Source organism: Zingiber officinale, chromosome 2A (assembly GCF_018446385.1).
Source record: "Zingiber officinale cultivar Zhangliang chromosome 2A, Zo_v1.1, whole genome shotgun sequence".
NCBI lineage: Eukaryota > Viridiplantae > Streptophyta > Magnoliopsida > Zingiberales > Zingiberaceae > Zingiber > Zingiber officinale.
The window spans coordinates 156,649,940-156,659,772 of NC_055988.1; positions in this window are offsets into that span (position 1 = coordinate 156,649,940).

The window sequence follows — 9,833 nt, forward strand, 5'->3', positions numbered from 1 at the left end:
GGCCTGGCTGGCCTCCCATTGGCTTTGAAGAGCCTTCTCCCGGTCGGCGTTAGAAGCCAGTTGATTTTGAACTTCTGCCAGGGTCTTTTGAAGGCTCTCCCGGGTTTCTTGTGAGCTAGCCAATTGGGCATCCTTCTTCTCCAGCTCAGCCTCCAACCCTTGGCGTTTTTTTACCTCGGAGGTCAACTCCGACTCACTAGTCTGTAAAGCTAGTTCCAAGGCCTTGATCTTGTCAAAAGCCACATGAGAAATATCGCGAGCCGATCCGGCAGACTCTCCAATCAAGCGAAGATAATGAGCCAGATCCCCTGGTGTGGGGTTGAGAGGATCGCGAGGAGTTAGGGGCAGCTCTATTTCCTCTAGACAAGCTTTCAGCGCTTCATTGTCCCTCTGTAAGCTACAGGCGTGCTGAAGGGCACTTAAGTTGGCGGAGCAGGCCTGGATCAGGTGTCAAGTATAAGAAGAAAAGAAATGTCATAAAAGATTGTAGTAAAGAAGCGCATGTGTAAAAGGACTTACAGCAACCATTTGACAAGCTACATAATCTAGCCCCCCCCCCCCCCCCCCCCAAAGGAGCATTCTTCCAAAATTTACGATTGCTGGTGCGCCAAGAGGCTGCTAACTCGCCCTCCAACTCAATCAGAGCAGTAAGGGGAGGAGCCCCATCAGTAGTTTCTACGCCTACCCCTGAGCCTGTGGAGGAAGGCACGCGCCAAAAATCAGTAAAGGAGTATGTCTTGCGAGTTTTCCTCCGGGATCTAGAAGTAGACGCGGGAACATCTAAGGGAAGGGGGGCAGATGGAGTGTCAGAGCTCTCGGGCTAGGCCGTTAAGTGTAAAGATGGCTGACCGGGAGAAGAGGTTGGTGCTGGCGAAGAAGCCTGCGTAGGAGCTATGCCTCGACCAGAAGCCGGGATTGACACGTGAGGTGACACGATGGGAACTTCAGGCCCCGTAATGCTCTCTCGGGCAGGAGTAGTTGCTTTGAGTTCCAGGGGACGGAGAGTAGCAGATGAGCGACGACTGGGTGGAATAGGTGGAGGTGACGCTTCAATAGCGGGAGTCACTCTCTTACGCTTGCGTTGAAGTTTCAAGCGCTCAGCCGGTCGGGGGAATGCCACTTGCATCTCTTCAAGTTGCTCTACGGTGGCCTCCCTGGCCTGTTCTTCCGAGGCTTCCTCCATCCGCCCTATCATGGATAGGTCAACTTGTTCTACAGCAACCGGGTCCTCAGCTAGAGCTGCATCTAGGGGAAGTGCTGAGGAAGTTCCCTCATGAGTCGCTGCCGGCAGAATTGTAGATGGAGTAGGAGAGGATTGCGAAGCAGAGGGGCTAAACCGGGAAGAAGCTGCTACACCCCGTCTAAGCTCTTCGCCTAGATTTTTCAAATAAGAGGAGGACCGGCGCTTAACGTCGGAGGAGTAGGCTCGATACATGGCAGCTTCTGCGATAAAGAAGAAAGATACCTCAGTTAGCGAATAATTGATAAAAGGAAAACAGGGTCTTACCAAACGGAGCCCGATGTCCTTCTGAACAGGGCTGAGCCCAAATAAATATAGAAAGTCTTCCAAAAACAACACGGAAAAGTTAACAAGTACGCCTTGCAGGGCTTCGGAGGCTGAGATACAAGCAGGCTGGTGCTGGTGCGAAGGAAGGTTCTCAGGGAGGTCTGGGCGCTATTGTATGGGCCCGACCAGTGGTTGAGGTAGTCTAACAAAGAAGAAGCGGGATTTCCACCCCTTGTTCGAAGAGGGCATGTCAGCAAAAAACTTAAAGCCGGGTCTAGCTTGTACCATGAATACGCCCTGCTCTGAACGTTTGAAGGAATAAAAGTGGTGAAAGAGATGAACAGTCAAGGGAAGCTCATATACACGATAGAGAATGATGGTGCCGCAAACTGCCCTAAAGAAGTTAGGAGCAAGCTAAGAAATGCAAATGCCAAAGTATTCGCTCAGAGAAGAAATGAAAGGATGAATGGGAAAGCGAAGTCCTCCCAGAATCTGATCTCTGAAAATGGTCATGAAACCTTCTGGAGGGCTAGCAGGATGCTCTCGAGGTGTGGGAACTCAGAGTTCATAGGCATCATTAAGATGCAGGTTTGAACGAATCACTGATAGGTCGTGGTCATCCATATCTGAAATGAAGCAGGAATACCAAAGAATGGTCTTACCATCAGCCATTGTCAGGGTAAAGGGAGTTGAGAATGAGTTTAGTCGAAGAGGAGAAGAACGCTAGACGGAGGGGTTTAGAAGAGGGAAGGTGCGGACGCCGGTGAAGTCGAAGCGATAGGAAGCGAGCAGTCAAAACGTGCAAGGCAGTGACTGCGGACGACCTTTAGGGTTTATAAAGAGAGTTCTCCTAGGGAATATCGAAAAGAAGAGTATCTTTTTGGGTGAAGCGCTCAAAACCGTCCGATCGTCGAGGAACATGCTCTTATAGGAAAGCGTGTACAAAAAGAAGTGAAGTGGGTGGCGTCACTCTGCATAGACAGTAAGGGCAGAGGACAGGTGTCGACCTTCGAGGAGCTGTATTAATGATGGACGTGACAAGGAAATCATGATATGAAGCAAGCGTACGAAAACACTTACCACACACTTTTCTGGGGAATCATGAAAGTAAAATAGCGGGAAAGGAATTCAAACACAGCAAGGCCAAGGCTAAGTAGAGTGTTAATATGGTTATCTCCTCAATACCACTAATAACATGCTTCTTGGTGACAGACGAAGTGGAAGCTCTTCTAACGAATCCGGATCGGGAGTGGGACCCAGATCGGGAGTTTGACCCCTAGATCGGCAACCTATATATGGACCGGAGGTTAGACCCCCCAGGTCGGCTGCATGTGTCCTGGTTGGTGGGTTGATCCACAGGTTGGCAACATTTATTAGGACTAGTAAAGCAGCTGCTCGGTCGGCTGTCCCAGACTCTTGCCTCAGTGCAAGTTATAAGTGAGCTCTGCTCTCACGCCCAACGACCGAGCTGCCCTGTCTGCTGTCCCAAACTCTTGCCTCAGTGCAAGTTATAAGTGAGCTCTGCTCTCACGCCTAACGACCGAGCTGCTCGGTCGGTTGTCCCAGACTCTTGCCTCAGTGCAAGTTATAAGTGAGCTCTGCTCTCACGCCCAACGACCGATCTGCTCAGTCGGCTGTCCTAGACTCTTGCCTCAGTGCAAGTTATAAGTGAGCTCTGCTCTCACGCCCAATGATTGAGCTGCTCAGTCGGCAGTTCCAGACTCTCGCCTCAGTACGAGTTATAAGTGAGCTCTGCTGTCACGCCCAACGACTGAGCTGCTCAGTTGGCTGTTATAGAATCTCACCTTAGTGCGAGTTATAAGTGAGCTCTGCTATCACACCCAACGGCTGAGCTGCTCAGTCGGCTGTTCCAGACTCTCGCCTCAGTGCGGGATATAAGTGAGCTCTGCTTTCACGCCCAACAACTGAGCTGCTTAGTCGGCTGTTCCAGACTCTCGCCTCAGTGCGAGTTATAAGTGAGCTCTGCTCTCACGCCCAACGACCAAGCCGGCTGTCCCAGAATCTTGCCTCAGTGCGAGTTATAAGTGAGCTCTGCTCTCACGCCCAACGACCGAGCTGCTCGGTCGGCTGTCCCAGACTCTTGCCTCAATGCAAGTTATAAGTGAGCTCTGCTCTCACGCCCAACGACCGAGCTGCTCGGTCGGCTGTCCCAGACTCTCGCCTCAGTGCGAGTTATAAGTGAGCATTGCTCTCACGCCTAACAGCCTTCCCGGTTGGCTCAACTACTTATTCGGTTGGTGTCTTCGAAATGTAGCACGGCTTACGCGCATGGCTACTCGTTACTATGTTGGCAAGGGGTAAGAAGAAAGCGAGGTACGCAAAGTGCTTTCGTTATATTTTCTAGAAATGTTAAAAGAATGCAAGTGTTTCATAGCAACGCAGATATAGACACCAGAAGGATGGGATACAGTTATAGAGCAGAAAACAGGCTTTGTTTCATGAAGAGGGATTCATAAAAAGGAACATTCAATAGCGCTCGCAATGGCTGTCGGATTTGGATCCTTGAGGTCCTTCCGCTAAGCGAGTCTTCGCTTGAGCTAACTCCATCTGGACATGAACAAGGGAGGCCCGCAATTGGTCAATGGTGGCGTTTTGTAGTCGATTTTCCTCCTTCAAAGTCATCACCTCATCCTCATGCTTTAGCTTCAGATAAAGGATATGATGAAGTTGGGCGTGAAAGTCTGCTTGCACTTTCATCTTCAGAGCCATTTCTGCCCAGGTCCTGCATTTGGCAGCTCGCCATAGCTCTTCTAGTTCCCGGCAAAGAGAGGTCTGTAGATCCCGGCTCAAGGTCATATCATGTAAAGCCTTCTCGGTAAAAGCTAGCCGACGACGAAGAGCAGACAACTCAGGAGATTCCATGAACAAGTGAGGAGCAGGTAAAAAAGAAAAGGTGGATAAGAAGGGTGAAGTGCTCTAAATCTTTTATACAGGAGAGGAAGGTGAAAGGACTCTCTCAGAACCGGAGGGGACGCTTGGGAACCGGTGTAGCAGTAAAGACAGACTAGGCCCGGAAGTCGAAAAGTCAGTGTGAGCGTGAGGGTCGCCCGGCTGTCACACAGGTCTACTGAGCGCCAAATAGGTCGGCCAAAGAGTCAAAAGCCTGATCTGGTATTCGACCAGCAAATTGACTCTCATAATAAACCAAATGAGCAAATGGAATTGGGCGGGATGGACTGCCTAGAAGGATGAGCCTCTCCAACTAATAAATATCAGGGTCACAGGATAGTACAACAGCATAATTCAGGAAGCGTACAAAACATTCATTACAAAGCCAGCACTTGTTACACAAACTCAATAGTTGAAGTCGTGCTTATGAATTACATAGGATAAGGGATACACATAAGATAAGTAAGGGAGACAGACGCTGTTACAGGAAAGAACGTCCCACGGAAAGGAACGTCCCACAAGACAGGAGTCACTGAGACAAATAAAGTCCGGACAGGAGCCACTGAGACAATTAAAGCCCGGGCAGGAGTCACTGAGACAACTGAAGCCCGAAAAGGAGTCACTGAGACAACTAAAGCCCGGACAGGAGTCACCGAGACAATCAAAGCCCAGACAGGAGCCACAGGAGTTAGTTAAGGTCTGTGGACACTGCCCTGGGAAGGAACATCCTGAGGGTCAAGAGCCGCTGGGACGTTGTAAGCTCGGTCCAACTCTGCTTGAAGGGATCTGATGATGGTCTGCTGCTGAGAGGTGGTGTATTGTTTATCATCAAGGCACGTATGGAGGAGGGATAACTCGGCCTCATGTTCTCTCTGCAGACGATCCTGGAGGCTAAGTTGGTGTTGTAGGTCAGACTGGTATTTGTCTTTCATTGCCTTTTCAGCGTGAACCTGAGATTTAGCAAGGCGATACAGGGCGTCTGCGTCCCGCCAGGAAGCAAGTTGACGGTCTCGCTCCGCGGTCATGTTTTTCAGCTCGCGCTCCTTCTCTGCAAGCTGTTGGGTGAGTTGATGTATCCGCATTTGGGGGGTTGGCTGATCAACTTCATCGGAAGAAGGCGAATGCATTGTGTCAAGGGGAAGCAGGGAGAAAGCAGAGTGACAAAAAGCAGGAAGAAAGTAGGGGAAGAGAAGGATAAGCAGGGGAAAGAAGGATGCTAGAAGTGATCACCTTGAGGTCTTTTTATAGAGGAGAGTGAATACTCAAGATAAAGCAATTGCGCAGGCGCCGTACCACAAGCCACCACTAAAGCAATTAGGTAGGCGCAGTACCCCAGGCAACCATTAAAGCAATTGCGCAGGCGTCGTACCACAAGCCACCACTAAAGCAATTAGGTAGGCGCAGTACCCCAGGCAACCACTAAAGCAATTGCACAGGCGCCGTACCACAAGCAACCACTAAAGCAATTATGTAGGCGCAGTACCCCAGGCAACCACTAAAGCAATTACGCAGGCACCGTACCCTAGGTAGCCACTAAAGCCATTACACAGATAGGGTATCCCAGGCGACAGGACATAAAGGTGGGTAAGATAGGTAAAGCAGGAGGCAGAGAGCATAGAGGTGTGTATGGGTCTAGTCAGTCAGACTTGCGTCTTCCTTCGACTAGACTTGAGGGGGAGGCTTGTGATACGGTGCATGGACGTGGGGTATGTAAGATGATATGGCACGGAGTCAAAGCTATAGAAGGGTCAAGAGTTATGCCAGCCTGGAGGTCAGAAGTCTTGCCCTCGTGGCTGGTCAAAAGTTAAGCCAGCTTGGAGGTCAGAATTCTAGCCCTCGTGACTAGTCAAAAGTTACACCATCGTGGAGGTCAAAAGTCAGAATTACAAGGAGGTCCAGATTCCGGCTCACGTGGCTAAAGTCAAAGCTTCAGTTGAGGTACTGGTCAAAGGATAGTATTCACAAGTTGGGCCGTATCCAGGGCCAGATCCGATCTCAAAAGGGAATCGAAAAAGGGACCCGACCCCCAGGAACAAAGTCAATGAAGGGCCGGTCCTAGGGGTCAGGTGCAACCAGGGATCGGGGGTGACTCGGGATCAGCTTATTGATCGGACGGATATACCGAATACGATTGCCGTCATGGAGGCGGGTCATGGATCCGACCCAACGTGCAGGTCGGGACGATCAGACGTGCAGGTTGGGACGATCATACCATGGATAACAACAAACGGACACAGGTCAGGGATCCGACCCAACGTGCAGGTCGGGACGATCATACCATGGATAACAACAGACGGACACAGGTCATGGATCCGACCCAACGTGCAGGTCGGGACGATCATACCATGGATAACAACAGACGGACACAGGTCAGGGATCCGACCCAACGTGCAGGTCGGGACGATCATACGTGCAGGTTGGGACGATCATACCATGGATAACAACAGACGGACACAGGTCAGGGATCTGACCCAACGTGCAGGTCGGGACGATCATACGTGCAGGTCGGGACGATCATACCATGGATAACAACAGACGGACAAAGGTCAGGGATCCGACCCAACGTGCAGGTCAGGACGATCATACGTGCAGGTTGGGACGACCATACTATGGATAACAACAGACGGACATAGGTCAGGGATCCGACCCAACGTGCAGGTCGGGATGATCATACGTGCAGGTCGGGACGATCATACCATGGATAACAGTAGACGGACATAGGTCAGGGATCCGACCCAACATGCAGGTCGAGATGATCATACGTGCAGGTCGGGACGATCATACTAGGGATAACAATAGACGGACACAGGTCAGGGATCCGACTCAGCGTGCAGGTCGGGACGATCATACCAGGGATAACAACAGACGGATTCAGGTCGTGGAGCGAACTCAGCGTGCAGGTCGGGGAGCCGACCCAAGGTGCAGGTCGGGACCTTCATACCATGGGTAACAACAAACAGATGCAGGTTGGGAAGCTGACCCATCGTGCAGGTCGAAAATCAGTAGATCATCGAGAGGTACATACTTCGAATGACACAGATGAAGGTGGGTCAGGAGGCCAGACACTACATGACAAATAGGCCTACAAGGAATCGTAACCACCTGTCAGAGAACAATCATCACATGTCAGGGAATATTCTAACAGTGAAAGGCTCATATCCCTCTTGGTTCCTCCGCCGGCCTATGAGAGAAAGCCACGTGTCGACTACCGCCAGACAGAGCCTGACACCCGACATTCCCTGACATTCGCCAGGTTCCAGAAGCCTCAGTTGCAATATAAAAAGGGATGCTTTGTCCCTTAGGCAGGTACGCTCTCTCATCATTTCTTACCAGTCTTTTACTTTTTCTTGCTTTCTCTATGACTTTTGGGGAAAAAGTACCTGACTTGAGCGTCGGAGGGCCAGACCCGGGGACTTTTTCCCTGGTTTCTGGTCTCTAACGACCATGTGACTCGTCTGAGTGTGTGCAGAGCAATAGCGCCATCATCCTGATCCTTTCTTTCCTTCGTACAACCGCTCGTGTGCACCTGTCCAGGGGGTACCTTGCGGACTCAGCATCTCGTCGACTCTTCGTCAACCTTTAGCACAACAAGGCTCGCTTTCATCCGACTCAGCTTCCGAACGGGATCAGTTGTCTTAAACAATTTTATAGCAATGGAGATCTAACTATGTATGCTGAAATAAATGCATACTTTCCAATACCAAAAAATGGAAAAGTATAAAAGAAAACTAATAGTTTTGTGCAAAGGAAATATACTAGACTTAGTAAATACGAGTAAAATAAATAGTTGAACAGTAGAACATACAGTAAGTGTTGGACCCCGTGGTTATTTTGATGTGATCAACCAAGTTAGGTTAGATCCTACTTGTTATTTGATCTCTATGTCTAAGTGTGCAGGAGCTTAGGAGCGCAGGAAGTCGAGCGGAAGACGCAGCTAGCGAGAAGGATGACACGGGAAAGGAGTCGACGGGCTCGGTGCGTCCGAAGGATAAGAGAACTGCGGAAGAGTACACCAGTGGACGAGAAGAATGTGCACGATGTTCGAGGGACGAGAAGTCGGGTCGGAAGCCTGCTCAAGGAGAAGGTCAGAAATTGGGTTCGGGTGAGCCCTATTTCGGTTGGCCGAAATCACCCAAACGATCGGAGCTTCAGAAGAAGAGGAAAAAGAGAAGCTGGAAGCTATTTATACCATGCAGTGTTGGAGGCACCATAGACTTGTCCGAGGCACCTTCAAGCTGTCCGAGGCACCTTCAAATAATTTTTGGCGCCTCAGACCCAGTCTACTTGACCGTTTGAGCGCGGATAAAGTTTTATCCGGTCAAACCCCTTGGAGGCACCCTCAACCCTCTTGGAGGCCCCTTCATGACTCGGGATAGGTTTTTCAGGAGCTATATAAAGACCCATGGAGCTAGGAAATTAATGAATCAACTCTGTAACAACTTCCTAGCAACTTGTAAGAGCTTTTAGTGTGTAAAAGGCTTCTCCGCCTTCAGAAAAGGAGATTTTTCTAGTGTGCTTTCCAATCGCCTTGGATTAACAACCTTCTTGGTTGTAACCAAGTCAAAATCGCTGAGTCGTCTTTCTTTTATGTTAGTTTGCTTTATTTTATTTTCTTATTATTGTTGCTATAATTTTAGAGTTGAAAGTTTGATGAGGGTATTCTTATTTTGCAAGCAATTCACCCCTCCCCTCTTGTCGGCCCCGCTGCACCAACAAGTGGTGTCAGAGCTAAACCACGTCAGAAGGACTGATCGCCGATTGAAGCACAAAGATCAAGATGATGGCCGGAACAAGCATTCAACCCTCGAAATTCGACAGAGACTTTACTACATGGAGAAGAAGAATGAAGGTATTTTTTAAAACAGATTTTGACATTCTTCTAACTATGAAATTTGATTTTACAGCTCCAAAAGACAAAGAAGAGTATCAGTGGATGAAGAATGAGCAAACCGATTTCGTGGCCAACGGAAAGGCAGAATTTCACCTGCTCAACGTTTTGCCGCCCCAAGAGGTAAGTCAAATCGAAAGCTACGACTCCGCCAAAGACCTCTGGGAAAAATTCCTGGAGCTCCATGAAGGCACCTCAGAAGCGAAGTTAGCAAAGTGGGACATCCTCCGGACTCAGCTGACGAATCTCCGGATGAACAACAGTAAGAAGGTAGCACAACTCCAAGCGAGAATCGAAGAGCTGATAACTCAGCTAAACAACCTCAGAGAATCGGTAACAAACCGAGACTCAATCCGGTACGCGCTCAACGCCTTCCCAAGGTCTCCAGAATGGGCGTCCTTAATAGATGCATACTACATCTCTAAGGACCTTAAGGTAAGTACTTTAGAAAATTTATTTTCTACATTTTAACTTCACGAATCTCGAATTGCAGAGCCTAAACAAGTAGAAAAGCCAAATCTCAACATT